The sequence below is a fragment of the Mustela nivalis genome, assembly GCF_964662115.1.
Source record: "Mustela nivalis genome assembly, chromosome: 1".
Taxonomy (NCBI): Eukaryota; Metazoa; Chordata; class Mammalia; order Carnivora; family Mustelidae; genus Mustela; species Mustela nivalis.
The window spans coordinates 59018816-59044986 of NC_139020.1; the positions used below are offsets into that span (position 1 = coordinate 59018816).

A 26171-nucleotide genomic window follows, 5' to 3' on the forward strand; every position below is an offset into this window, starting at 1 on the left:
ACACTTCTGAGGTGCCAACAATGTGCTTGATGCTGCTACAGAATTAAACCCTCTCAATTAAGTTGTGATGTACGTCTGTCTAAACTCTTTGGGAAAGAGGAAAAGCCTCGTGAACAGGCTGGGGTGGGGGGTGGTGTATAAGGCCATGGGTCTTTATCCTGGCTACACAGTGTTGGTAGGGACTATGATCTCTGTTTCCTGCTGTGCTGTGACTTGTTGACTCAGAGCCCAGGGCAAGACTCAAAGACAAGAATGGAGGGAATGGAGAGTCCTAGGACAAAGTCTGAGGAAGAAGAAAATGTGAAGGGATAAGGGACATCTTTGAGATGTTGAGCAATGAAAAGTACGTATAAAAATATAAAAGAATCGATCTAAGAATTTCATGCATGTTTTTTGCATTGGAATTCCACATTGCCAGGGGGGCATGGTACTACTAGGAGTCACCTATGAAAAACAGACAGCTGAATACCCTGATTGGGGTTTGCAGAGAGGGAATGTTTCACTGCAGTGGAAGGCTGCTGCTCTATTCCCTTGGGGAATTAAGAATTCTGTATCCTGGGTGAACTCCAGGCCTTGTAGTCCTGAATTGTGCCTTGGGAGGAGGATAGTAAGAAGGTGGAATCTAACAAGGCCATTGGATGGGGAGGAAAGTGGGTCTTGAAGAACGTTGGGGGAGAATGTGAGAGAGTACAAGAGGAGAGTGCGGATGGAGGGAATTAGAGAAGAAGAAGAGGAAAGAGTACGGGTGCACAGTTCAAAGAGGAAGTTCATTGCCTTTTCACCTGTTGGAGAGGGATCATCTCTTTTTTCATTTTGCCCCAAGGATAGGCCCAGGCGTCCAGACACACATTGTTGAAAGTACCAGATAAATCAATAAACAACTGGCTGTCCAAATTACTAAATAAAGGAAAAAAGAAGAAGAAGAATATATTGAATACAATGTTGATGCTGCCCCTTTAAACATCTTTAGATTCAGATAGGATTAAAATCATATACTCAGTGTATAGTATGTCCTTTTTATGGATGAGAAACTCAAGAAAACAATTGAGGCACAGAGAGGTTAAGTTTATGTGCCTTTCTCAAGGTCACACAGTGGCTTCCTGACTCCCAGGGCAGTTGTCCTGCCACAGAGGGGAGGCAGCCCCTTCATTCCCCCACTCTTGGTCTTCCTGGCCAATTCTGAGGCAGTTTCCTTCCTACTTTGGCACAAATCTGAGGCTCACTTTGAACAAATGCCTTAACCTTTCTGGGTCTTGGTTTCCTCAGCTGCAATATTAGGATGTGGACTTGAATGACCCTTCACAATCTTTGTTTTCATCCCTAAAGAATAAGAAGGAGACCCAGTTTGCCGGCAACTAAGTATATGTTTAACTCCTTAATGCCCTAGGAAAGTGTTTTTACAGTTTGGCCCTAGGTCAGCATCATCATCACCGGAGAACTTATTAGAAATGCAAATTATCGGGCCCACCCCAGACCCTATTAATCAGAAAATTGGGGGTGGAGGCGAGCATTCTGTTTTTAGTAAGGCTCCAGGAGGTTCTGATGCCGCTCAGGTGTGAGAACGGCTGCTCTGAATTGTTTTCTGCCCAACACTAAAGGGAGGTTTTAACACACACGCACACCCGGAGGTAACTAACTCTTCTCTATGGCCATCCTACCTCCCTGTCCCTGCCCCCTCTCATCCTTTTCCTGCTTCCTCATCTCAGGATGATAAATGGAGGTCAGGGCAGGGCGCTGTCAATGCAAGACGCGCAAACCCTCCCTCCCAAACCCGCCGGGTGGGTCGGGGTAGGTGGTGTTGGGACTTCCCCGACACTGGTTTCCTCATCATTTTCGTGACAACCGCTGCCCCACTTTGGGGAGGGGGGACGTTTAATAACAAAGTTTTGGTTTTAATGCTTTAGCCAATAGTTTGCAGAATAACAAGAAAACTATTGAGAGAGGGGTGTCGGAAAAAGTTTCCGGGAGAAGTGACTGAGAGAGAAGGATAACGTTGGAGAGCAAGGGTCTGAGGTGAAGCTAAAGAGAAAATGAGGGTTCAGGGGTGTGGGAGAAAGGCAGAGGACATTGCTCTTGGTATGGGAAAAGAGAAGTTAGGGAAAGAGCGCGGGACTGGAGTGCAATAGAAAGAAAATGGGCATTAGGAGAAAAACTGAGTCGGAGGGACTGTTTTTGGGGGGGTTCCCCCCCCAAGCTTCCTTTCCTTTCCAAGACTTTTTCTCTGCTCCATCTTGCTCCTCCCCCTCCTCCCCGCCTCCTCTGCTTCCCCCTCCTCCCCGCGCGGTAATGGGAGGCTCCTAAGCAGGAGAAGCAAAAGAAGGAATTGTTTGCGAGTTCAGTCATCCAAAAAAGCTTCTTCCATATGGAGGGACCGGGTGCGCTGCGCGCGGCGTCCCCTGCCTTGTCCTGCTGCCGCCGCCGCGACCCCCGCTTCCTGCCGCAGAGACCCTGAACCCCGGCCCGCCGGTGTCAGCCGCGGCGCGCACGCACGCACACTCACCCTCACACACACACACACATACGCTCACGCACACGCACAGACACACACTCACGCCCGCCACAGCCGCACGCGCCCGCACGCGCCCTCCCTCCCCGGCCGGCAACTTCTCGGGCCGGGGCTCCTTTGTTGCTCCCGCGCCGGCCGCTCTCCGGTTTGGTGAGTCCCTGAGTGTCACGGTGCGGGTTGCGTGTCCGTGCGGCGCGGTGCTGTGTGGCTCCCTCCGCGCCCACCGCGTCGGCCCTCGGGCCCCGCTAGCCCTGCCCAGGAGCCGCTGCACCAGAGGTGAGTCACGTCGCTGAAGTTTGTTTTCTTTTCACAAAAAGTTGTGTTTCTCTGTTGGTTTTGGGGAGAGGGGGAGGGCGGGAGGCGGTCGCAGGCCGGGCGAAGCCGCGGGAGAGCGGACGGCGGGAGCGGGTCCGGGCGCTCGGCCCGTGGGCTCCGGAGGGGGCTGAGGCCGAGGCAGGCGCGCGGCGCGCGGGACGAGAAGTCGGGCGAGGCGGGCTTCGGGGTGCCGGGGTATCCGCCGCGGGAGAGCCGCGGCCGGGCCGGGGCCGCCGCGTCTGGTTCCCTACGGCGCAGCCTGGCCGGCCGTTCCCGGAAGCTTGGTGGAAGCAGGGCCCCGACCGCCTCCGAAACTTGCCCCGGAGCCTGACACCGGTGCTCCGGCTCCGTGCGCCGGGCGCGCGGGGAAGCCCGCAGGCGGTCGGCGGAACCCGGGGCTGCCCCGCACCCGCCGGCTTCTCGGGGGAAGGGGGGCACTTACCGCCCTGCGTCTCAAAGGGAAAGCCCCGAAGTGAGGGACCGAACCGACCGGGATCGAAACAGCCCCTGAAGAGCATCCCGGGGTGGGGGTGGGGGCGGGGGGGATCAAGGGGCGAGGCTGAAGTGGGGTGTTCAGAGGTGTTTGTGGGGTTGGGGCGGCAGCAAGGGGGAGTGTGTGAGTGTTGGTTCCCGCGCGAAGCATCCCCCTGGAGTTGTGTTCTTCAGGTTTTTGTTTGTGTAACTGGGAGAGGGGGGGAAATGAGCCTCTGGAACAGGTGGGAAGGGGCCTAGGGAGGGGCAAGGAGCCCAGGCAGAATTTTCTGCTGGATCTTCAAAGGCCTTGCTTCACTTGCAGGTTACCAAAGGTTAGTTAGCTCTTCCGGGTGATAGGAGGATTTGGGGAGGTAGGGCGGCCTCGGACTTGGAGGACTTCAGGGAGCCCTGGGGATCCATTTAGTTTTGTTTGGGGGGGATGGGGGTGGCAGTGACAGGGTGACTTGAAAGGTTGTTGTGTTCTTCCAGAGATGTGGCAGTAGAGCTAAGAATACCCAAACCACACGCCAGCAATCCTAAACTCTGTGGGTGTGGTGGGGTGTTCTGCCTCGCCCCCATCCCTTCTTAGCAAGTTGCCGTGGGTTTGAAGAAGTTTTTGGCTCAGAGTTACCTCTTTGCGTGGACTGAGTGAAAAGTACATTTTGGTTTCAGACCCTTGTAACGGCTTTAAATACCCTGTGCGGGAGTCACCTTCGTCACCTAGTTCTTTGTTGTTCAGATCTTTGCAAACGTTGGATATTAAATAAATGTAATTTTCCAAAATTCTTGAGTGCCCAAGTGTTTTTTATTTACTCCACAACTGGGCCCTGCACGGCACAGCTCCGTGATGGTTTTTTCATCCCTCTGGTTACCGCCAATAAATCAATTTCCATTTCTTCCTGGTCAGCATGGACAATATTATAACCCGGTCTTGTTGGACTGAGGTGGGGGCTGGGGCCCCTCTACATCTGGGTGACCTATTTTCTGAACTTCACTTAAGTGAATCTGAGGCAAGAGCTTGGCTGTTTTGAGGTGTGTAACAGGTTTCCCAGGAACATTTCTGAGGTCTTATAATTGGCACTTTTTAATGGTCTCATAATTGAAACCCAGAAGGTTCCCATGGTAATCTTGAAGTACCTTGGGGTCAGTGGGACAGGCAGGGTGGAAACAGCAGTGGAGTTATGATTTTCCTGCCAGATGAGTTTTAGAGGGAGTTTATGTGAGAGGTAGAAATGAAAGAAGTTAAGAGTTGCCACATTGTGCCACTTTGCGGACATTGCCCAACCCCCAACCCAACCCCCCCAGCCCCCTTTATTTCTCAGTTTAGCTCTTCAGGAGACAGGAGGCTGTCTATTCCTGTGAAATCTGAGGATTGAGATGTCAGACACTGGCCCTTTCATCCTCTTTCAAGAGATCTGAGAGGAGTAACATTATGAGAGACATTTCCTCAGGAGAAATTGCCCAAGACACAGATAGATATTGGCTTTACTCCGGACAGATTGCTAGAGGCCATGATCGTTGGTTCCATGACCACAGCTAGGGGTGGGGGACAGAGGACCATGCTTAACTGTGAATTGGTTGGCCTACTAGTGATAAGAGGGTGTTCTTTTCCATCTTCCAAATGGATTTGGAGATTTTCCATTCTTTGAAATGTTCTTTCAAGTGTTTGGGCTCCCAGCTCTCTTCTGCAACTTACCTGTGATTTCCATTCTCCAAGAAGGAGTAGGGAATTTTACTCCTTAAATAACACAGTTGACCTCCCCAGGGACCCCCAGGACTTCAGCAAGAAGAGCTTGAAGTGAGTCTGGTGGTCACAGTATTCCATGAGACCCTAGGGGGTCTGGGTTCAGATTTCAACAAAGTCACTAGTGGGGTTAACGAATAACAGGCTTTCTCTCTGTTTTTCAAACAAGTGGGAGGAAGCTGAAGAAGACCCAGATGCACCAGTACTTTCTGGCCTCTTGAGTAAGGAAGTATTAACCTGGCACCAAAAGATAGTATATATTTGTAATCTGCTTTCTTGGGGGTGGGGGCGGTGAAATAAGAGAAATGGGAAGGGAGTGGAAACTGGAGAGGCAGAGGAAATAAAAGTGATTTGTTACATTAAAAAAATCTATTTACCTTATCATTTAGAACTTTATGTCTAAAAAAGTTCAGCAAACATTTCTAGTACATCAGACCCTGGACTGAGAGCTTTCTTGCCCCGGAAGAATAAGCTTTCTTAGTTAAAGGGTGATTTTTCCAAAGTAAACCCGACCCCCCCCCCCCACAATTTTTTTTTCCAAATTTTTACTCATTGCATAAACATCTATTAATAATTTTAAAATGTTCTTTTAAATGGCCCATATTCCCATACTGTAACACAAGTTGGTTTTCTTCATCCCTGTGTATACATGCTTTTCACATAGTTGTCATAAAAGTGTGAGGTTTTTGTAGTCAACAGTGAAGGATCTAGAGATTTTTGTCCAAAGACTCACAAAGAACAGATGGTCCAACCTACTTCCCTGTTGGTGGGAACAACATAAATCCTTAGAGTGCTCCCACATGGAACCTTCACGTGTAATATTTTTCCTCGTTTATGAGACCGAATCAAATATTTGGGGTGGGAATGGAAGTGGGTGTTTTTAATCTAGAAATCCATGGTTACAAAAAGCCTTCCTAAATAGGGCTCTTTTCTTCCTTGGAGCCGTCAGCATTGGTATGGGTGGAGAAGGGGAGGAAGAAGTCTGGAGGTAATGTTTAGAGGCTCCATCTCAAAGGGCACTGAGGCGGGGTTTTGGGAACTTAGGTTGAAGCCCTAGTCCTTCTAAGGGCTCTGTTCACACTGACTCAAACCACTGAACAAACTCCTCGATCCTTGCATCTCCACTGCCACTGTGTTAGCCTCCCTCTCCAAGCTTGCCCCATCATTCCTGCCCTTCCTTTTATCCTTCCTCCATCTATACCATCTTTTCCATGGCTGCTACCACCAGGCTTCTTCATGCCCTTGACAACTTCTGTTGATGCATGGCTAGAATCCCTACTGGCTACCTATCACCACACCACCCATCCTCCATCAGTCCCATAAACAAGTCGCCACCCAGCTTCAAACAGTCTAAGTTTACAACCCGAATTCCGTAGTCCTCTCACATGTGGCTCTGTCCTACCTTGTGATAATACTACTTTAGTAGGAACCTTCTGCTCTAGCCCAAACCTAACTAGTACCTGACCCTTGATTTTTGCCTGGTTCATTCCTTGCTTGCTACCTTAACACCCCAAACCCCTTTCCTGTAAGCCCACCTTACTTTGTATGAGGCCTGCTAATAATGTCTTCTTGAGAGATATTTGGTGAATATTGATGAAAATGGGCTGTTGGTTGCAAAGGTAATGGTTTATAAGATCAGACTTTTTTCAGTGTAATCATTTTCCTTAATCCTTGGCTCATTTCATTTCTACAAGGGACCAGGTAACTGGAGATTTAAGGAAGCCTAGGATCTTAGAAAAACTGCTTTTTCTGTTTTCTTATTTATAAAATGGATTAATAAGGAATTACTATGATTTATAACAATGCACTTTATAAAAAGCCAGTACTTCTGAACTGTTTATTTTGTTGTTCAAAAGATAAGACACTTCTCTTTTTTCCCAGTCCCAGCACAAACTTCCTGGAACCCATGACCCATGAAGTCTTGTCAACACTCACACCATCTGAGGGTAGCAGCAATGAAGTAGAAGAAGCAGGTGAGGTTTTCTGCCCACAGTCTAATACCAGTGCCCTATTGGATCAGTTACCCCCGCCCCTTCATGTTTTGTCTTGCCTCTTGAGGAGAGAGTGTTTCTCATCCTTTAGCATTAGAAGGGTCTGGCTCTGAGTGGGATCTGGGCCAAAGAGATTGATTCTAGTTCAGGTCAGACACTCTTTCAGTCAAAGCCAGTGGTGACGTCCTTCCCCTGGGCTGGCTGTTTGAACCTTCCTTTCCTTGAGGCAAATCTGTTCAACATGTTGAACATGTTGGATACACACCATTTACCATGGAGTTTGGAGACTGAGGCTGCTGTAGAAAAATCCTGCTTAGGTTTGGGCGAGGAAAGCCCTGTGTTTATGTCTCTGTCAGTGGTATTACAGCGAATGCCTTGTGATTTGCTATACTGGGCAGTGTTTATCTCACAAAACCCAGAGGGATTCTGTGTCATCCCATCTTTTGAAATAAAGTTAGGAAATAATTTCTCCTTTCCTAATGGTGAATTTGGCCTTATCTTCAAAGAAGGCCTTTGATGTTTGGGATAGGATTATTGGGCAGTAAGAGGAAATCATAGGCGAGAGATCAGAGCCAATAATGCAGTCAGCCTCACTTGGTTGCCAGAGAAAATGTTGAGGAAAGTCTCAACTAGTTCTCCTGGTAAGTAACAAAGTACATAACATGGCCAGGGTGAGTAGGGTTGACTTAAAAAAAAAAAAAAACAAAAACAACTCCATAAGAGCTGAGCAGCAGAAGGTATGGCAAAGGAATGTTTATTCTTCCCTAAAATGAGTTTGGACAGCATTGGACAAGATGAGGCTGATGATGTATGTGTAGGCTGGCACCTTCATCCTTTCAATAAGTTTTTATTGGGCACCTGCTGTGTGCCTGGGATCAATACCAGAGCCCACACCATCCAGAATTGCATTATTGAAGTGAGGGGAACACTGCAGTAACAAACTGTAGTGTTAAAGCACTTGGACAGGGTCAATTAAGAAAGGCTTCTTGAGGGAGGAGGGTCAGTATCTCAGACTAAGTCTTAAAGGCAGAGATAGGACTGGCAGGACTGAACTGTTCTTTGGCTTCTGCCTATACATGTTCATGATTTTCTCCCTGAAAACTTACTTTTCTTCAGCAGATGATAGGCTCAAGTGTTCTTGAGATGGGAGATTGCAAGTTCAGAGTACTTTTGTTAATTTTAAAAAGTGAAAGTTCTGCATTGAATACAGAACCTCAGAAATTTGAGTCTTACTTATGATTCTAAAACCAGTAACTCAATAGCTGTCACTGGGAGGCCAGTGGGTGGGGGATGTGTGATTTTTTTTTTCTTTCTCATCCATGTCAGATTTCAGCTGAGAAGTTTAGAAACCGCATGCCTGAATTCAGCTTTTTACCTTTCAGTTTCATTTGCCCTTTGTTCTACTGTTTGCACCAGGTTTGCTAACTCTGAAATCCTTTCCAGAGTAGCCAGGGAGGGAACATCCTGTCGCACATTATGGGAGCTACAGGTAAGAGTAAGAGGGCCTGCAGAGCTGGCTGACCTAGGAGATAAGCTCCCCAACCCCCACCCCCAGGTAGGGCTGGAAATGGATTCTGGAGTAGGATGCTCCCCCACCTCCCCGGCCCTGCCAGTATTTTTCCAGGGTAGTCCTAGCCAGGTGCCTTTACTAGTCTGAGTTTACCTAACATTACAATCACAGCAGCTTTATTAGGTATGGGTCACAGTTAATTGGAGGGGAAAATTGGGGGGTTCTGGCTTTATTACTTTTCTATGAAAGCAGAGACTGCTCTTAATTATTTCACAGATCATCCCTGCTCCTTGACTCTCTTTCTGCCTTTAATGACTATCATCCCTCAGTGATGTTCTGCTTGTTCTTCCTTTTTATGTACCTGTGTCCACGTGAGGGCGATTTCAAAACGCAGCCAGTCAGCACAGGGAGACCACAGAAAGCAATGGAAATTCATGACTGTTCACCTCTCATTATGAATGGATGTTTTGTAGTGAACAAGTTACATAAAAACCTACTGTGTTACAGCCAAGAGTTAGAGTCTAATAACTCTTCCAATGTACAGGCCTTCCGAGTAATCACCTGCAACCCTTCCTTGACGCCACTGGTGGTCTGCCGTCTTGAAGGCTGCGTCTGCTCCAGGTGAAAGCCCCATGGTCAGGTGCTCCTCGTTCTATAGCCTTGTGTTGCAGAGTTGGAGACTGGGTGTTTAGGCCTGGCTCTCGCCCGTCTGGACTGTGGCAGCTTGCCAGCAAGTTTCACTGGGTGGTCTTTGACAATGGGAGAGAGGAGGGGTGGGGTAACTCAGCTCTCCTACCCAAAGGGGAACAAGAAGGTTGGCAGCCAATCCCCTGTCACTGAAACACCACAAGGGTCTTGAGTGCTGGTGAAAAAAAATGGAACAGGTTGCTGAGGGCAGTATTGTGAAGGGGTTCATTTTTGTTCCTCTGATTTTATAGACAGAGCCTTGTGTTTATGTGGTGAGGCTCCCTCAGGAGGGTGAGGCACAGGAAAGGCAGACACCCTTTTCCATGGGAAGGGAGAATTACTCTTCTCACCCCATTCCTGGTGCCAACGAGGCAGTTCCTCCAGCCTCTTCTGTCCTTACGGTGACATGCAGAATGTTACCTGTCACTTAATGAGCACCGACCGTGTGCCGGGCCCTCTGCTAAGCTTATAGGTACTACCCCTGCACTCCCCACGCACCCCTCCACAGTCCTGTGGAGACGGGCAGTATGATCCGGTTCTGCAGATGAGGGGCCAGGGCTTAAAGAATTGTAGTGACTTGTTCTGTGTTCACAACCACTAAGTGGTGGAGCCAAGATTTCATCGAAAGACTGCTGACTCCAAAACTCAGGCTTTGCAGGAAAAAAATGTCCAGACAATCTCTCCTGCTATTCTTTTGCAACTAACAAGTGTAAGGGGCTGGTGGGGGCCTTTAGGAAGCTTGCCTGAAGAGACACGAACTAAAAAACTGGGACCATAGCTGGAAGATTTCGTCCAGTGCAGCAGCAGCACAAGGGAAGCCAAGCTTTGTGACATGCTTGTACTGGACTTCATAGACAGTTGTGAGAACAGCCTCCACGTGGGTCTTATCTCAGAACATGTCTCCTGCCTCTGCCATCCCCCCTCCCCCATTATCTGCATCGGCTGTCTGGGTCTTTGCGTCCACTGTAGATGCCAGCTGAATCCACTTGCTCCTCAAGTTTCTGCAAGTCTGATCAAGCAGGTCCTCTGTGCCCTCAGCGGGGAGAGGGGGAGAAGGTGCTTGGCCCAGCAGATTCTTTTCCTGGTTAGGAGAAGTGGCAGCTTGTACAGAAAGATAGCCCGGGGAAGGAGATAGGAGCTTTGACAGGCAGGTAACTGACAGGAGACAGTACCTTGCAGGCAGATACTCACAGGACAGTTGGCAGGAAGGATTCTGCACAACAACCTTCTCCCTCCCGGCTGAGGGCAGGGGTGAAGACTTGGCTATGGAGGATGCATAGCTGCCCTGAATTCCTTGTTTTTCCTTTAACAGACATGGACAGCCTGAAGCCAGGGGGTTCTGCTTTTTGGCAGCGAATCACACAGGACATTTGGGTTTAAGCAACAGTTACGTGACCAACCAGCTGGGTAACTGAGAGGAGTCACAGAAGCTCTGAGCCTTTGTTTCCCCATCCCCACAAAGCTGCCTTTCAGAGCACTGTTAGGATGCAGAAAGATCTCATAGGAGAACGCTTTTGATTCAGAATGTCTGCTCTCATCAGAAACCCAAGTTCTCTGGCATCTTGCCTGCTAGGATGAGTTAGGAAGTAAGACCTGCTAGAGAACTGGCTAGAGGTCCGAGCATGGCCATATGCGCTGCACCTGCTTCCTGCGTTGTATCTGTGTTTTCTGAGGGCAGGGGCCTGGACTAGAGGCAGCTCATCCTATCACCAGAAACCCTTCCCAAGCTCCAGACAAGCTGTCTTTCTCCCCGTTGAGAAAAGAGGCAGTGGGGAGGGAGGGTCTCAGGGTCTGGCGGGAGTCGGGAGAGGAAAAGATCTTATGGCAAGGGGATCCTGGCTAACATTCTTCCTGAGGGAGGAAGAACAGAGGTGTGTAGGGGAGTGTCTGGAGTGACGCCTCTGAGAAGACAGAATCTGGAATGACTCTTATTAGAAGGTTGTTCAGGAGGAAGCAGTATTTCTAGGGCCACGTCCAGGTTGGAGATTGTGTGGCATACTGGTTAAGTGTGGGCTTTGGAACCGGAAAGGCCTGGACTTGCATCCTGGCCTTGCCAATTGCTATGTTTATGACCACGGGCTAGTTTCCTAGACTCTGAAACCCCAATTTCTTAAGGTTGTTGTAAAGAGAAGCAAGAAATGGCATATAATGCATTTATGAAGCACATCATGAGCGCCAGTGGAAGGCAGCTGTTGGGAGGAAAGGAGAGGAAAGAGGAGCAGCGGGAAGTGAGGATTACTGATGGATTGAGCAGCTGGAAGGAGGGCTGGTGGGGAAGACTATGCCACGGGAACCCCTGCTCAAGGCTCTACAGGGATAAAGGAGTGAGCAGATGGGGACAGAGAAGATCCCACAGTGGGATAAAACCCTGCCCAGTGTACCCTTAGGTGCCCACAAGGTGTCCTCAGACCTGTTCACTAGGAAGAGAATTCCCACCCAGCCTCCCCCTCTGCTTCTTTCCAGTGCACCATTCCATTTTACCTGCGAGGCCGAAAACTTGCTATCCTCTTTAACTCTGCATGTTCTCTCACAGTCCACTTTAAATTGACAAATAGTGGCTTTACCTTTAAAATGTATCCAGAATCCTGCAACTTCTTGCCACCCAGGTCTTTTACCCCTTCTTACCCAGACTGTCAAACTACGGGACTAGCACAGTAGCTTTCTCAAGGTTCTACCTGCTTCCACCCCCACTCCCCTGACTTCCCTGCCCCTAAATCTGGCCACACAGAGAAGTCAGTTTCAACTTCCAACAGAGAAGCCAGAGGAGGTCACTTCTCTGCTCAGAACTCTCCAGGGGGTCCGTGTGCTCAGCCCCACCCCTTGAAGCTCTCCCCTCACCTCCCACCCACCCCCCACCGCCACCCTGGCCTCCTTACTGCTCCTCCAACTCGATGAGCAACTTCTTTGCCTTCTGCCTCTAACCTGGACCTAGCTGCCCTTTATTAATTCATCATTCTCTCTCCCTTCAGCCTAATTTATTTTCCCTCAAAGTTCTCACCTGCTGGCAGGTATCCATCTGCTTGTCTATTTGCTTCCTGCCTGCTTCTCCTCCAGAATGGAAGATCCATGAGACCAGGGATTTGTTTTTTTTTTCCTCCCCGACTTTCCCGTACCTGGATTAGATTCTGATATGTAACTGGTGTTCATTCCCCCCCCCCCCGCCCACCCCAGTAGTCTGCAGGGCTTGTCTGAATTTTGAAAGAGATATAATAATATTAAGTTTTAAACAAAAATCAAATAATTACATACGGATTTATAGAAGAAAAATGTGTTCTGGGCATATGTATTTGGATGTACATGAGAGACTGGTGTGGAGAATTCTAATAATATTTGAGTGTCTGTTTCAGAAATGCCAGGGAGCTGTGTGCTAGGCCACGACAGAAATAGCCCAGGTCTTCTTTCTTTCTCAAGGTGACTGTATTCAGAATGGTCCATCGGTGCGCCCGGTGTTCCACCTGTAAGGGGAGCATAAGAACGGATGCCCCCTCTAGCCCTTCCTCATCATTCACTTCAGAGGCATTTGTGGAGCGAGTACTTTATGTCCAGCACTGAGCTAAGCCCAGCTAGGAGAAGAAGAGAAGCCCAGCACCTTCTCTCATTCCACCGAGTTCCACAGACTAAATGCTCACCTGGGATTTCCCGAGTGTGCCTGGACAGTCCATTTTGCTGTCCCTTCCAGTATCACAGGGGCCTGAGCTGAATTGGAGCTCTGTTGAATTGAGTTTGGAACCACAGGCCGGGGACATGAGGAACGTGATGCATTCAAGAATAGTTCAGTTCCCCGCACACATGAGGGCCTTGGGAGCCAGGGGGTCAGGCCCCATGCTAGGCACGCAGGCCACAGAGATGCTCTCTGCTGCTGGAGAGCTGACAGCTGTGTGCAAGGGACGGCATGATTGGATATCTGCCCAGTGGGGGACAGATCTGACTTCATATTGCAATCTCAGTCACTTCTGACTTGCTTCTAGATTTAGAAGCTGAGGAAGAATAAAAATAGGGATAAAGATCCCAGGAGGTCTTGTGCTGACAACAAATGTGCCTGAGAAATTAAACTACCAAGATCCCCAGACCCAACCTCTATAGCATCTCAGGGAGCTATACTCCTTCAGTCTTTTTGTTTGTTTGTTTTAACTCTTAAAAATGAATAGTTTTTTTTTCTTGCAGATTGAAGTTTACAGAAAAAAGTTAAGTAAAAAATATAGTGTTGCCACTGTATTACCCTTGACCTCAGGCCTCTTCTCCCCATATTATCCAGATGTTGGTGCAGTACATTTGTTACAATTGTACAGTTGTTAAGCCAATATAGATACATTGTTATTAACTAGAGTGCATGGTTAATGTTGACTATTTGTATTATACACTCTACGGGTTTTGACAAATGCATAACAACTATTCACCATTGCAGTGTCATACGGAATAATAGTTTCACTGCCTAAACATCCCCTGTGCTCCACTTATTAGGCCCTCTCTCTTCCCCTCCCCCAATTCCTAGCAACCAGTGCTCTTTTTTTACTGTCTTCATGGTTTTGTCTTTTCCAGACTGTCCTATAGTTGGAATCACACGGTATATAGTGTTTCTGGGTCGGCTTCTTTTACTTGGCCGTCCTCTCCAGTTTTAAATATGGCCTTCTGTCCCCACCCCTTCCCCTCCCCCACATGCCCACATCCATCTGGAGTAAAAGCCCTGTGCTGAAACCCACTTGACCAGAGCCCACCGGTCCTCTGCCTTCATCGTCTCCTAGTGAACATGCCTGGCCCTGGTGCTACTGGAGTTTAGCCCAGGCTGGTAAACTGTCAGGAGCTGCCTGTGTTTTGGTTCCACATCTGGAAGTATCAGCTGTGTAGACCTTCCCATCCCATTCCTAACTAGAGACAGGAGGAGCACATGGAGCTGTTTGTCTTCCTCCTCAGTAGTTTGTTTTACTTGCTTTGGAACTAGGGAGGAGGGTGGGGACGTGAGCTTCCCCAGGGCAGGCAGCACTCCTTCACACCCACATCCGCTGGCCAGCCACATGGCCCTGGCCTCTACCGTCCTTGCTGTTAGCTCCGTCCAGGTCCCAGTGGCGTCTGTGCTGAGCCCTGAGAGTGAGCACTGAGGCTTGTTTTGTGGTCATTTGGGAGGAAGACCAATAGGGGCCAGAAAGACGGAGAACATTTTCCTTGCCCAGAGGGGCTTCTTTCCTGAGTTAGCCTTGTAAGCCAGGATTTCTTGGGAGCTGGAGGTAGGAACCTCAGTGTTCAGGGCACTCACCAATCACTCTGAACAGGGAGGTACTCTGAGGGAGTAAGGAGGTTCTAAGGGAAGCTGGAGGAGGGAGCTTCTCAAACCCAGGCCCCAGCTAGGGGAAGGGAGGTGCTGGCCAATAGGGTCCTGTGGGTCATCTGGTTGAACCAGGCTGAGAAGTTCTAGGGGCTGAGGAAGAGGGGTGTACAAGGTGCAGAGAGCTGCAATCCTGAGGAACAGGAACTGAAATTCAGATCCCAGGTTCCATTGCTTCCTGTTTGGAATAAACACAGAGCTGAGGCCAGCTGGTACCTTTGCACCCTGAAGGACGCTGGCAGGTGTGTCAGAATTTAGTGTGAAGGAGGACGAAGACCCTTTGGCCCCCTTGGGAAGTCAGCTTTTGGACTGTGGAAATTCCATGCTGATGGTTCAAGTCCCTACCCCCTCCTCCTCCAGTTTTCTTTCCTCACCCAGTCCACAATCCAAGCTGTATCCTGTTCAGTGACTCTTTAAAGGACCCCATACATTGGCTCTGGCTAGTTATCCCCACTGCAAGTGGAGATGAATAGTACCTGTCCCAGGTTTGTCACTAAGATTGTGAGCACTTCTTCAAGCTCTTCAGAGGACATTCTCTCCAGGCAAGTTGTCCTTGACTTTGTGGTTAGGTATGGAATCGGTGTAGCCTCCTGGTCCCCTGTCATCCTGACTCTAGTTTTAGAGCCTAGGAGGCTGTGACAATGATTATTGACCCTCAACAAAGGGGAAGCCTGGGCCCTTGCTGCAGTTTGCCCAAAGAGGCAAACAACAGAAAACTGCTGAATCATGTGAATGTGGGCTCCATGTTCCTTACCAAATCCAGCCTGCACCCCTGTCTCCCTCCTCACATTCTGTCCCCACAGGAGGTACAGTGAGAGTCCTGAGAGAGAATCCCAGACCAGCTCCTGTAGGTACATGCCAGGTAGAGTGTGCCTAGGAGCCGGGCACTTTTCCTGAATCAAGAGATAAATACATAATCTGACAAAGCTTTTGGGTGTTTTCTTTCCCCCTACTGGTCAATGTGCAGAAGAAATCTCAGAAAGAGTGATTTTGTAAATAGCCTATTTTATATTTACTAAAATATAAATTTATAAATGCAATGTATTTTTTTTTAAATCAACTTTAACATAAAGAGTGGCATTCTGTTGGGGATCATGCCAGGACCTCCCAAGATATGGTTGCCTATTACTACGGTATGCTCTGGGAGGCACAGCACAGGCCTTGCTTGATTTGGGAGCTTCAGCGAGTGTTGGTGGAAGGAAGTCTTTGGGTGCAGTCTGGGTCTTCTCTAGTACTTTTCAGAAAGAATGCAGTAATCAAGGCAGGGTCCAAATTTCACCCACTGCCACTCTACTCCCCTCTTTAGAAAAAGCTAGCTTCCATGGTAGCAGAACAAGGAAATTCCTTATTAGCTAAGGTCTATGTGCTTTCAAAGTCAGAAAGTAAAAAGGAACAGCATATTCAATTAAGATGGAATCCTAGGCAGGCAGAATTCCACCCCCCCCCCACCCCATCTTCCCCACTCCCTTCCCCCCCCACACACACATACAGGAAATTAACAAAAATGCCCATACTAACACCCTTGGTCTGCATGGGGGGAAAGGCAGAGAGACCTTGTTTCTTTACATCTCAGCCAAGATGGGGTATCTTTCCCTGCCCAAGGATGGTGGTTCTGACCTGTCTTCCTAGTGTGAAGAATGCCACCCTTTGAGACTCATGATGCTCGCAGACTGCCTCTCTTGAGTCACTTACGATTTCTTTCCAAATGGCCAGCAGTGAGCCTTGCTTGAGAGCAGTGCTGTTCGTGCTCCATCAGGCATAGGCCCCTAAACATGTCCCAGACCATCAATAGTGGCCTTTCCGTTCATCAGCCAACAGATCATTCAGCACTGTGCCTGCTGCCCAGAAGACACTTCTGGCATGGATTGTGAATATCTCTGAAATCCAGACCAGAGGTTGTTTCACACTGAATGGCCTCATCCACATTCTCTCATTAAAGAAGTGCTCGGTCTGAGAAGGTGCTAGACACTCACCATTATCACCGTTGTCATCATTATTGCTCTGACTTGAGATAAACTGCTGACTTAGAATTCTTTCCTAAGACAGTCTTCTTGGAGCATTTGGCTATTTAAAAAGAGTTTTGTCAGTTATGGTGTTGTCGGGAATTTTACAGTAGAAACATGGAGGCCAAGAGAAAAGGGATAGATTTGGAAGTCCAAGCCAGTTTTCTTAATGGTCTTTGAGCTGGGCCTCAAGGTCTGCACTTGGTTGATTCTGTAGTAGAGGAAAGCCGGCCAGTGAAGCTGGGAGCACATTGTTAGTGAGATATGCTCAGGGTCCTGGGGAAGGCCCATCCTAGACTGAGAAACCCCAGAAAGGAAACAGAGGTTATGGGTATAGCCCACTTGCTCTGGGTCCTTGCACAAGATAGGCTCTCTAGGTCTTCTCTGGTTGTGGCCAGCAGTCCCCTTTCAGAGATGGGACTGCCTCTCTGGCCCAATAACGGGGAGCTTTTCAAGGTCAAACAGCCCCTTCCCCACCAAAACCAGGGTACTCACTGAAACCTGCTGAACTGAGAAGACATTGAGTAGGTGGGTGGGTGGCAGTAGGGGGTTTCCTGGGAGTTAGTGTGGTATTGGGAAGGTTTGAGATGTTCCAGTTGTCCTTTGAAAAAAAAAAAAGTTTTATTATTTGTTTGTTTAAAATCTCTAACACAGAGAAGCAGAAAGAATAGTATCATGAATGCCATCTACCCATCACCCAGATTTAACAGTTATCAGGACAAAGTGTTTTTTTGTTTTGTTTTGTTTTTTAATATTGGTTTGTTTTCATTACTATCTGTGTGCCAGATGGGGCAAGGGTGGATGCCACAAGGTTGCTCTTTCCAAAAGACGTGTGTGATCCTATCTCCCCGCCCTTCTCACAGTGGCATAGAAAGGAAAGAACACCAGCCTGGGGCACTCGAGTTTGATTCCCACTCGAGATGTTTCTGTGTTACCCCCCAGATGCTGAGCTCTTAGAGAAAGCTTGAACTTTGTCTTTGGATTCTGAAGACTTAGTATTGAGTAGGTGTTCAGTAAGCATTGATTGACTTATAAGGCAAGTGATTCCATGAGACGGTGGGTTCCATCTGGATAGATGCAAGTCATGTGAGCGCGTAGTTCACCATTTGGGGAGCAGTTCACCCAAAGTAGGAAGATGGTGGGATTCAGAGTTGGGTAGGGGGTGATTATTTGAACCCTGGGGGACCCTGATTGTGTAAAGGGTTAGCCTTCATCATTCTAGAGTGAAGGGGCTCCTGCTTCCGCCTAGAAAGAGAGGAAAAGGATTGTAGCAGCGCTGCCTGGCCCCCAGATTCTGGAGCCTGCAGGCTGTGGGTGTGGCAGAGCAGGCTTTGAGAATGAGGCTCCAGCCCCAGACCCATTCCTCTGGGTGGCCACAGACAGCCCACAAGCTGCCTGCACCACCAGGCCTGCGTGTCATTCCAAGTGCTATTTTATTCACTGTGGCGTTGGCAAGGAACAGGGCTCCTTCAAGTGTGGGGAGGGGAGTCCACTTCCAGCCTTTGCAGTGCTGGGCAGCTCCGCCTCTCTGTGCCCCTCTGGGCAGGGCTGGGGATGTTAAAGGATATGAAATAGGGTGTTGGAGGAGCATGAGGGCAGATGGCTGCAAATAATTCCCCCTCAGGTCCAACCCTGGGTATAGCCAGCAGGGGCCTCAGGCAGGGTGGGCCAAGGCCCACAAGAGACCCCAGCCAAAGTCTCCAAGCCCTGACTTTCATCAGCGACCTGCCCCGCCCACTCCCTTCCTGATCTTTTTCAGTTTAAACTTCCAGCCCTGTCCTCCCCTCCCATACAAGCATGATGTGTGTGTTAGTGTTTTAATTTTTATTCTTGGCAGAAGTTAAGACACAAAATGGATTTGGAAGGAGATGAATCCAGTCTGGGTATATGTTGGGCAGCAGCAGCTTCATTCCTGGAGTGGGCGGGCCGTGGAGGGGGAGGGGTTGGGGTGGGGACTGAATCTCTAAGGGGTGGGGAGCTGTCTCCTCCCCGGGGTAGGGACCAAGCTGAAAAAGGACTGCTTTGGGGGAGGCTGGAAGCCAGAGGCTAAGCTATTAACCCTTCGGGACATGGAAGAGACAGTTCCTGTGGAGCCGAAGCCCTCTGGTCCAGTATGGTGTCAAGTGGCTGTGGGAGTCTTGCCGGTCAACACCTGTCCCCCTTCCAGGGGGTCTGTGAGCTGCTAGAGAGACTGCTCTGCCTTTGTTAAGGGACTCAGGTGTTGATCTGCAAACACTAAGATGTGCATGTGCTCGAAGAACTTGTCTTCTGGTCACCTCCCAGTCCCCAGAAGTAGTGATGATGGCCCCAGTCTGGCAAGGGTTACTGTGGCTGGAAGAACTGTTTGAATCTCCTTTTCTGTGGTGGAGGCCATCGTGGCCCCCAGAGTAGGCATTCTATGCAGTGGTGCCCCCCCCCCTTGGATCTTTATTTCTGTGTGAACAGGAGAAAACTATGAATCTGAAAGTCCAGAGAATATCTGAGGAAATGTGAGAGAAGCTTTAAGAAAATGCTTTATTCTTAAACAAGATACTTAATCTCTCTGAGCCTCAACTGCTGCATCTGTAAAACGGGGATGACAGTACCACCTACTTCATAGAGTTGCTTAGAGGTTAGACAAGATAGTGCATGTACATTGTCTCACACATAGTAACTCAACATAAGGTCAAATACTTTTCTTTGATTTATTCTAAGATTGATGATTTTTCTTCTAATTCCAAAGATATGCCTTAATCCCATATTGCAACAAAACCTGGTATGTTATATTTATTAAGTCTTGATGACTTTTAATTACATTTACAAATCAGTTACATTAGGAAATTTGTACTTGAGGAGGAAAAAGGCAGTCTTTAAATGTTAATATGCCCAACATGATAATTTCAGCAAACTAACTTCTTGATGGATATTTTATTACAATTTACTAGACAAAGTAATTTCAGACTTGTAAAGGTTAACAGAATATTAAATGGGTTTACATTTTTTTCGATAACACTTGTTCATATTGTATGGAAGCAGCAGATCCTGGAATTAGGGAAGGTGTTCCTTATAAGCCAGAGTTGTTGAATGTTAGAGAATGGACACAGATACCTCTTCGGATATGATAACGGAGCAAAGAGCAGCCTTGTAATGGCCCAGTGGGTTGTTGGGAAATGAAGTCCTCAGGTCTATGGGAAGACAAAATAACAGTGATGAAACACTATTTGGAGGTAGCTTTTTTTTTTTTTTCCAAATTTGTCTTTTTAATAACAAAAATTATAATTACATAGCTAACCACTTTGAATATTTCTAAAGCATTTAATGTAAAAATTACAAATCCCCTAATCTTCAGAGATAAAAGTTAACACTTAAGTGTCTCATGACCTCTGAATAACTATATGGCACATATCATATGCAATTTTTTAAATCACAAAAATGGAATCATGCTGTTTTACAAGTTGCTTTTGGGATATTCTCCAGGAACCTCTTAGGCCACCATTTCCCAAAGTGTATTTGATGAAATTTTCCTCACTAATGGTACTCTGAGAAAAAAGAGTAGTGTGGTCAAATAAGTTCAGGCCTGTGGCTACATAAGTCCAGGTCTGTGGTTAAGTTCAGACTTCAGTGCATACTCTTTCCACCTCTTGGTGATTCAAGGTGCATAACTGCATATTAAAGGCTCTGAAAAGGCCTGCAGTAAAAACAAAACAAAACAAAAACCCAATTAGTTTTTCTTAAGCATTTCCCTACATTATTTTTGCCATCACATATTTACATCCAGTAGATTTTTCGAAGGCCATTTTAGGCACTCTTCTCTAACCTCTCCTCCACCTATTTCTCTCTGCCATCTGTAATCTTGTGGCGTAATCTTGTGGGGTAGGCTGGAAGAAAAGAGCTCCTCCCTTCATTTAATCGGCAAATCCTTCCTGTGCTCCTACCGTGTGCTAAGCACTGTGATTGCTGGTGGGGATACAGGAGTGAACAAGCTAGCAAGCTCTCTGCCCTCAGAGACGTTGGCTTTCCCTCCTGTGCTGTGATGGCATTAGTCACATCAGGATGGCTTGCACCTGGGAATGGCAGAGCTTCAGCAAGGGATCCTCTCTGCAGCTGGTGGAGCCTTGAACAGCAGGCTAGAATTATCCCCACTCCCGCTGCCCCTGACCCTTCACAAGGCTTCTCCAATTCCCCACGCTTGCTCCTGCTATAAATAGTGATGCCTGACCCAGCTGGCAAGACTCCATGTGTTTGTTTTCTCTGTGTGTGCCAGACCTGCACCAAGGCCACTATGCTTTACAAGTTGGGAGAACTGATGGGAGATGGGGTCGGTGGCTTCCAGCAGAAGGCAAGGACTGACAGACAGATGGACTGGGGCATGCTTCAGTTCTTCAAATTGGTATTTATTTTAAGTTTTAGGTGGCTTAAAAGAGCTTTGTAATCGAGAAAGAGTGGGGGTGGGCTGTGGACTAAATGTGTATATTTGGGGGTCAGGGAGGTGGTGAAGAAAGTGGGTTTGTATGAGGTCAGATGGGAAAGAAAGTAAACTGTCATAGTCCTTACCATCTGGAGCTGGCGATGTTTGCTGTGTGAGGACCATGTGCACACACACGTGTGTGAGTGCGGTTCCATCCGAGAGGCTGTGAGAGCACGTGCCTGGAGAGCGCAGGTGGGGGTGTCCGGCGCCTGAGATACTACCTACTCTTAGCCCTCTTTTGTTGAAATACTAGGGATAAATCTGCAACAAAGATCAGAGTAGTGGAAGTATTCCCAAAAGTAACCCTAAAGGGAATTATTCAAATTTCATAAGTTGCTATCATGTATTAAGCAACTACTTTGTACAGGGCATTATTCTAGATGGTTTACCAAGGTAATTTGTTTTTTCTTCAACATCCCTGTGTGTGATATTTTATTGTCCTACATCAAAGTGGTTCCTTCGAAGTTCAGGGTAAGTCTTTCTGGCTTGCAGGAAGGTCTGGGAGTAGACCTTGTTCTTGTCAAAGTGCAGTCAGTCAACCAAAGAGTGCGAGCTTCTGATTGCTGGTCTTGGACCTGACTTCAGCAGCTTGATCCCAAGGCTTAGTTTTTCATGTGAACGCTTCCAGATTTTTTGCCAGCATGCATGTTAGGGGTGTGTGTGTTAGGGGTGGTGTGTGTTGGTGTCTGGTGATTGGGGTTGATTTTGCCTAGCATTTGCTTGAATCAGCCCTAAAACTAGATCAACCGTGAAGCAGCCACCTGATTGTTATTCATTCTGGGTCACAGAACCTGACTGGCTGCCAGTCCTGTGGAGGGTGTGGATGTGGGCCTGGTGCCATTGTCTGCTTAATCATCAGGAGGAAGAGGCACAGAAAATGATTGCAGGTGACACTTAATTGGAGTTGGTGATGATTATGTCACCTAACAAAGTAAATCAAAGTCTTTTCAACCCCCAGAGCTTCCTAAATGCCCAGGTTCTAAGGAAGAGCTCCCTCCTTGACTAGATGACAACAGTTCTTTCTTATCTCTGCCATTTTCACCTTTTGTGTCTCAGGTTGCCATTGGGTCACTCAGCACTTTGCTGAATACCTAGAACTATTTGGATGCTGATGATGCCCTTGTGAATTTCTTTACCATTCCTGATCCCTGAAGCCTCCATCCAGTAGCCAGGCAGATGGAAAGTAGTATGTTGGTACTTGCATAGGGGAAGTGCGGGACTCTAGGGGAACAAGAGCTGGATTCCCAACCACTGCCTGATACACAGCAGGTGCCAGGGACATGCCTTGAACAGAAGAGAGTTTCCTTGTGTGCTACTTCTCCTCACATTTTCTTCTCCACCTCCTCTTTGGCAAGCCCACTCCTACTCACCTCGTGCTTGTCTGGCCTGCCTTCCCCACTGAATAAGAACCACGTCCTGGTGGGGGATAGGAACAGGGGTATCAGACACTTAAGCACAACCTTCCTCAATTCAAGCAAGCTCAACTTCGCAGCGAGAGCACCCTTGGGGATTCATCAGAGCCAAACTCCAAGGACCAAAGAGGAAAAGACCTTGGAAATGATCTTGAAGTAGGTCTTTACAGCTTAGCAAAGATTCATTGAGTACCTACTATATGTCCAGAAGAGAGACTTGTAAACAAGTTATGATATAGTGTGAGATGTGACAGTGACAAAGCTGAGGCTTAAGAGATACTCATTGGCCTCCTTATTAGCTTCAAGCCTCTTTCCTACCTTAATTGATCTTTCCTATTTTAATTGATCTTACTTTAATATTCTAGAACTATGTTGGGAATGAACTTGGACAATAGAAAGGGGAACTCTTTTAGGACTCATGACAGGCACTACATTGGAGGACTGATCTTCTGTGCTGAGCAGGGCCTGAGTGTGTGTGTGTGTGTGTGTGTGTGTGTGTGTGTGTGTGCATGTGCACACTTAAGTGTGTGACACATTTCTTTTCTCAGTCCCTAATGCCTTTGTTAGTGGGTCTGGTTCCTTGCCTGTACTTAGTAAAATCAGTGGTTTATCATTGATCTTTGCCTAAGGCCATGATGCATTTTAATTTTGGTATAGTAGAAAGATATTGTCAAAGCTAAAAGTCAACTAGGTTCCAAGTTGTTTAAAGATGGGAGGCTGCTTGTACGCTCCGTCAGTGTGTGGCACCTAGTGGGTACCCAGTGTGGGTTTGCTGAACTGACCTGACTTTTCCCCAAGCCTGCCCCAGGAACCTGGACTTCTTATCCTGAACTTGGGGCTGCCAGCTATATTCCCTGCTCTTGTCAGCATGAAAACTAAGTAGAGAGCCCTCTTTTGTCTTACTGTGCATCTGAGACAGATCCTGTTCTCTTTCCAGAGGACTGGGGAAGAAGCTATTTCTGTGGTTCTGTGTACGCTGCAGACTGAGCAGAGCTTGCTCTCCAGTGTACTCCTGCTATTATTTCCTATCTTCTCAGGCCTCCATTGCTTTCAGTGGCTACTTTCAGATAGAATCAAGTCCCAGCCTTCCCTGAGCCTGCTTAGGACAGGTAGTAAGGCTTGTGTTTACCCACTGATCACTTAAACAAGATCATTTTCCCTTTGTCTTAGGAGATAGGACATTAAGCTGTTAAAATCTACTGTAAGTGCTGTTCAGGCCCTAGGACAGGGTTGTTTATATACCCTGTTTGTGCTGTCTACCCAGACTTTAATGAATTCCTTTTACGTGGGCTCTTGTCAACCGTGAGCATGAGAAGGTTTTGAGAGTGGATGCTTCTGTTTCCTCTCTAGTCACTATGTTACCATTTTACTTCATTATTTACTTGTACGGATATAGCCCTGGCCCTAGGCTGTAATTAGAAACAGGTAGGTAGATAGGAGCAGGTGGCTTTGTTTTAGCTTTGTGCATTCACTGACAAGGTGAGCTCCTTTCTGGAGCTGGATTGGAAGTGGGGGTCCAAGGGATCAGGGGATTGCTTTCCTCTCTATAAACACTTTTCCATAACTTCTGGTCCCAAAGGACCTACTGTCTGATGGGGATCTTTTCCCCTTTCTCTCTGAACATGTAGAGACATTATGGAGAAATTATGACCATTATCGTCATTATCATCATCAAGAGAGTGCAGAGAGAGGGCATAAACAGGGTGAGGGAGAGGTGGTGGGGAGCAGTTATTAGCTTAAGTGATATAAATGTGGACTCCAGTTGGGTAGAGAATAAGAGGCTAGAAAGCAAATCTTGCTGGAAACTTGGGAACACTGTAGCATTCTCTGTGGATCTCTTATCCCATAGGGCTATTGTGAAGTTCTGTAAAACACTGTGTAGAAGGTAGGTATTACTGCTTTTTTTTTTTTCAACAAATAATATTTCTCGAACTCCTGAGGCATGTGTGTATGTAGTACAACAAATCTGCTCAGTTTTTTATAGGACAGAAAGAATAAGCAAAACGATGGTATCACTTATGTCCGGAGTTCTTAAAATGCAACATCTCAAAGTCTTAAACTACATTAATCTAAAAGCCCACTCGGTGGCAGTGCCACTATATGAAATTAGACCTCCAGGGAATGGCTTCCATGATATCTGTCCCCTCAAATTGTTTCGTGATTGCTGTATGCCTGGCTGCTTTCACACTCAATCTCTTTAATTCTTTGTAGCAGCTCAGCAAAGGAGGTATTACCATTTTCCTTTTCACAGGGCATAAACTGAGACTCAGAGATTGTTATGTACCCAAAGCTGCCTTCTACCAGGGGTAGAAGTGGCAGAGCTCCTATCTAAACCCAAGGCTCATGGCTTTTCAGTACCAGATCCCGCTGGGTTTCAACTTTGTCACTTAGCAGAAAAGCACGTCTATAATAAAAATTTGAGTTGCCCCCTGAAATCCTCATATGATAAAGCAATGAGAAGAGTTTTGATAACCTCTCTCTCCATCTGTAAAATGTGGACAGTAACACTCCCTGGGTTGTGAAGATTAAAAATGACTGGGCACATGAAGCCCTCAGCACTGGGCTTGGCCAAGAGTAAGAGTTCAACAGATTTAGCTGCCTTTCCTGCCTCTCTGCCCTCCTCCCCTCCTCATGCTTTCTCTTCAGGCCTCAACCCATCCTTCTCTTTCTGATGCAACAGCTTTCTTATTTCTCCTTCTCTTGTTCCTCTCTGCCTGTCTCCTTCTATGCTGGCCTCAAGCTTAGGGTCATATTGATGTTGGCCAGTTAATACTTACCCACAGTATCCTCCTAGATTAGATTCCTTGCCGATCAGTGGCTGCAGGAAGCCAGAAGCCTCAAGCATAGTAGGGTGTTTGTTTTGGAAAGAGGGATAAGAAAGAAAACAAAGCAGGTCCTTGAATGAAGCTCCAAACCATAGGAGCCTCTACAGAGGTACTGACTTCTGTCCTGGGACTTGGCCCTCCCCTCCAGGGCTGTCCACACTGATCTAAGGACCATCTGGTTTTGAAAAATAAAGGCCTTGGTTCTAAAAGTCCTTTGCCCCTAGAAAAGCCCTGTGGTTCCACCACTGATAACTGCATCTTTCTCTGTGCATCCCTCTTATAGATCCAGGGCCAGATTAACAGTCCTCCGTCTCCTATTTCTTATCTGAAAAACCCTTCAGTTTGGCAAACCTCAGCTGAGCCCCTGTGATGTGCCGAGGCTTTTTAAGATGCTAGGGTCACCAAGATGAAGTTAAGAAGCTAGGCTTCAGAAACTTTACAGTCTGGGATCAGAGGATAGAGATCCGAGGCCCACCACAGACACACACGTGATCAAACACACAAATTATTGTGGAAATGTTATAATAGATATGCGGAGCACTGTGGAAACCGGGAGGAGGAATAGTCCCTGGAGGCATCATACGGTGTCACGTGAGGTAAGTTTTGAAGGGTACTTAAGAGTTCCTCTGGTGGAATGAAAAGAGAGGGGGAGATGGTTCTGGCACAAGCGAGGGTGTGAAAATGCAGCTTGCCTGGATTTTAGGGCTTGTGGGAGGAAGATCTGGGAAAGGTTGACGGCAGCCCAGTTATAAAGGACCTGGAAGGTTGTGCGAAGGAGTTTGGACCTTACTTAATCATACTCAGTTGGGGAGCTGTGGAGGGTGGGTCAGTTAGCTCCTTAGCTTGTTTGTTTTTAACCAACCTCAAAAGGGGGGAAAAAATATCACTCCTTCCTTCCTTCACATTTTCAAGTCAGCTGCTTTTGTTTCCTTTCTAG

The 26171-nt window shown here is 47.5% G+C and overlaps 2 protein-coding genes across 6 annotated transcripts in view; both read left to right on the forward strand.

Moving 5' to 3' along the window:
• Positions 1-26171, forward strand: part of SIDT1 (SID1 transmembrane family member 1) — a 479838-nt gene that overhangs the window by 88910 nt on the left and 364757 nt on the right. The gene's annotated exons all lie outside the window — the stretch shown is intronic.
• BOC (BOC cell adhesion associated, oncogene regulated) overlaps positions 2300-26171 on the forward strand; it is a 66406-nt gene continuing 42534 nt past the window's right edge. Inside the window, exons 1-4 of one of the 5 annotated variants that reach the window (XM_082737933.1) lie at positions 2327-2782; positions 6921-7012; positions 8447-8519; positions 9085-9161. The gene's annotated coding sequence lies outside the window, so the exon portion shown is untranslated. Of the gene's footprint in view, positions 2783-6920; positions 7013-8446; positions 8520-9084; positions 9162-26171 lie in introns of all 5 variants that reach the window. The other 4 variants (XM_082737935.1, XM_082737932.1, XM_082737934.1 and 1 more) reach the window with 4 other exon arrangements.